The sequence below is a fragment of the Hyposmocoma kahamanoa genome, unplaced genomic scaffold (genome assembly GCF_003589595.1).
Source record: "Hyposmocoma kahamanoa isolate Upper Pololo Valley unplaced genomic scaffold, ASM358959v1 78, whole genome shotgun sequence".
Classification (NCBI taxonomy): Eukaryota; Metazoa; Arthropoda; class Insecta; order Lepidoptera; family Cosmopterigidae; genus Hyposmocoma; species Hyposmocoma kahamanoa.
In genome coordinates this window covers 20,649,338-20,653,573 of record NW_020653945.1, presented here as the reverse complement: position 1 = coordinate 20,653,573, position 4,236 = coordinate 20,649,338, and positions in this window count along the sequence as shown.

Here is a 4,236-nt window from a genome sequence, read left to right as displayed (position 1 = left end):
TAAAAGCAATATAACCCTGTGCGGTAAGGATTTTTGGCGTCACGACATGTATTTAGAAATGGCACATGCGTCTTCATTACTGGTTAGCTGATATTAATACCTTGATGCATCGAACTTCTGTGTAATTGATGACACTTTTCATACGGGACAGTGTGTAGGGACAGCCCGGTGCCTGGAAGTCTTTGACCCGACACGGTGTGTTAAGAACTTTAGGCGAAGCGCGCACAGCGATATAGAGAAAAGTCGCTAAGAAATGCGGTAATTATGTTAAGGTACTATGTTAAGAGTCGATACTATCTCACCTCGAATTCAAATTAAAGTACCTATTGAATACAGCCGGTTTCCTTGTAAAATATCGAGGTAAATTTGTGTTTTTTCTATGGTGAAAATTTTTAGGAATCGTGTTTTCACACCATATAGTAATCAGTACATATTCTCAATGTTTAACTGACTTCAAAAAAAGGAGAAGGTTCTCAATTGGACCTAATGTTTTTTTTTTACGCGATAACTCCGGTATTTGTGCACCGATTTTCATGATTCTTTTTTTGTTGGAAAGAGGGTATCTCCATAGTGGTTCCATTTAATTTTGAAGAAAATCATCCACCTCTAAGAGTGGCTGTTCTCGCATGAAGATATCGGTATCGGTATTTTTAGTACTCTGTACTGAGATTATACTTTATATTTTTTTCCAAAATAATTCATTCAACACAATCACCAGAGCCATTTGAAGTTGTATAGACTTGTTATATTTTAGGGTGAAGAGTGTATCTTAGGTATCTTAGTCTTTACCATAGTTTACTAAATCGCACCCGTTTGATGTAATAAGGCCATATCAGCAAAATTACAACTTTCCAAGAGGAAGGCTTAAAGTTCTGTAGGGGCCAATACTACGCTATAGTATTGACGCCTAATTGTTTAAATAGATAGATAAGTTAAGTTGTAAAAGAATTCATGGTAAAGATACTAGCTAGTTGAGGCTATGTATCTCTTACGTTATAGTTAAGTTGATAAATGTCTAAATTGATTGAATGTTCGTTAAACACTGATTTAATTGCCTACTAATGCGCACAAGTAAACAAACGGCCGCGGAAGTAGATGCAAAGTAAGCGGAACTAAAATGTGCGGATGTAATCCGTACAGATTCTACGAACGAAAAAAATCGATAAATTTTTATGATTAGAGAGAATAATAAAATTGCACACATACATTTTTTTTTCATGAAGTTCGTTTTATTTTTGTGACTTTTATTTAGCTTCATTTCTACCAAGGGTTCGAAATAAAAAAAACATACCACAATGCGCGTTTAGCCTAAAGTTCATAAAAATCCATTGTTATCTAAACATCTTGTAGTCATCCTGTAACAAATAGAAATAAATATCTTAGTTTACAAAAAATATCTCTCTCAAACAAGCCAGACAAAAAAGAGGTTCCTCGACGCACAGAGAATACCTGGAGAAGCTTTTGGTCAATGAAAAATATGACGAAGGGGAAATTACCACTATCCCTCAAAAGAAAGCTCATGGACGTGCACGTGCTCCCAGACCATACTAACGGTGCTCAAACTTGGTCTTTGACGAATCGTCAGAGGTTCGAACTTGGGGTATGTCAGCGAGGCATGGAGCGCTATATCTCTTAAGTATAACTGTCAGACCTTAGGGTACACGAGAAGGACACTATAACCTGTGCGTACAAAGGAATCTTCTAACTTCAGGTTCTGATCCCAGATCAGTCAGTGTACAGGGGTTGTCACAGGCCGTCGTCACTGACGCAGGTGCAGTACATAGGGTGCACTATAAGTTTCCGGAACTGGCCACTTACATAAACTATATTTAAAAAGTAATTACAATATTTGAAAATGGAACTCTTTGGCTGTAGAATACAGTTTGTTTCATTTGACTATTACTTGTTTTTACATTGTGGCGTCATTTTACAAATTGGTTGTCTACATCACCATGGGTTTAACTCGTGAAAATTTTCTACGAATTTAAGCGTAATTTAACAGCTCAGCGAAGTTTTGCTCGACTCCAAGCTGCTTTTGGCGATGAAGCACCATGCAAGACGACTATTTATAGCTGGTTTGCAGAATTCAAACGCGGGTGTGTGAATCTCAGTGACGAATTTCGGGATGGTCGCCCGTCCACTGCTGTGAAGAACAAAAACATCGATACTGTGCGATATACGATCAAAACAGTCAGGCATGTGACATACCATGAGGTTCGGGCATCTTTAGGCATATAGGCATGAGTCAAATACAATCAATACTACACAAACATTTGGGTGTGAAAAAGCTGTGCTCTCGGTGGATCCCGTCACTTGGTGCAATGCCATGCTTACCAGATTCAACGAAAGGGCGCCAAATTTGGTGTGGGACATAGTAACAGGTGACGAAACATGGATTTATAGTTACGATCCTAAAACAACGCAGCAATCGAGCGTATGGGTCTTTCGAAATGAGCCGAAACCAATCAAAGTGGCGCACGTGCAAAGTGCCTCTAAGCGGATGATTGCTTCTTTTTTTAATAAAACGGGACACGTGGCTACTATTGCTTTGGAGAATCGTTATACCGTGTATAGTGATTGGTGCACGACTATTTGCCGTTACTTGCAAGTTTGCCGTAAGTTATTGACAAATTCCGTAAAAATACCAGAAAACGCCGTATCATCTTGCACCACGATAATGCCAGTTCTCACACGGCCAAACAGACAAATGAATTTTTGAAGGTGAACAACGTTAACCTTATGAGCCATCCCGCGTGCAGTCCCGACCTGGCTCCGTGTGACTTTTATTTATTTCCAAAAATTAAGAACCAGTTACGCGGTCAACGATTTTCATCACCTGAAGAGGCTGCCAAAGAGTATGAAAAATATGTTTCAGAGATTGTCACGGAGGTGTGGCAAAAATGTTTGCAAAATTGGTTCGTTCGTACGAAAAAGTACATTAACTCTAATGGAGAATACTTTGAGTAACAATAAATTCATGGGAACACTTGTAACGCTTTCATTTGCTAATTTCATGTTTTGTATTGTACCAAATTGTACTATGTCGTTATTGCAGCTCTTTTCTACGAGTATATAGATATGTACAACGTAAATTTTAACCATAGTACCATAAGCTTTGGAAAATTTTAAGGATTGCGTCATCAAAATTTCAAATTTACGTTTCACGTGACGTTTTCTTAGGCTTATTTAGCTTTATATTTTATTTTCCAATAATAAGTAAACGTCACAGCCTTCAGCTTTATTACATAAATTCTTTTATATATATATATATATTTTTTTTTTTAAACATTTTAAACTGCAACTCCGTTCTGTTCGCACCACCGGCAATTGCTACTCGTAGGTGCTTCCCTAATTCTCTTTTACCGTCTTTTTAACGGAGGCACAAGGATTGTTCCTACTAATTGGTTGTCCGTTGCAGGAGTTACCTTCAGATTAAACTATCGTCGTGTTGGAAAACTACTTTCGGGTTGGAAAGCCACCTTTGCTGAGCTTCCTTCAGGTTCATACACCTGGAGCTTGACTACGTCCGGACTAGGACGAAGCCTTTGCTCTGAATGGCTACCAATTGCTGCTCGTCATGTGGCCCTTCTTCTGCGCCGGCAAATATACAGGGGAGTACCATACTCGGAAGCGGAAAATACGGAAATAATTACGCTGTTTTTCATAAATCAAAAGTGACAAGAAAAGTATATCGGTCATTGTCATTAAAATTTCAGCAAAAGTAATAAATTTCATTATACATTGTAATATAAATATCAAATAAGACGATGTTCAGGTAATAAAAGTAATAGTGCGAGGTTTATATTTTCACACGAAACCTAGGCGTTAGATGAGATGAGTTTACCTGATTAAAGTACCACCACTTGCGACCGAAAAATAGAGCTGCTCCGGAAGGTCCCTGGTTGGAAAATTTCGGAGCCATTGGATTAACATTCATGTGATCGCCATCCATCTAAAAATAAATCACACTGTTTTCATTCATAATTATTTGTATGTGAATAAAAATACAATTTTTTGTTTAAAATATTACGACTAAGTAGATGCGTAGTTTATGTTAGAACTTTATGTTACTATAAAAATTTCACTTTAATATATCACACATCGGCTTCAATAGTATCACAATAATATATAGAATAGAATAGAATAGAAACCATTTATTGCGACGGCACATAACAAGAAACAAGCACAAAAAGTAATATGAATGAAAAAATAAATAAATAAATAAAGTAAAATAAA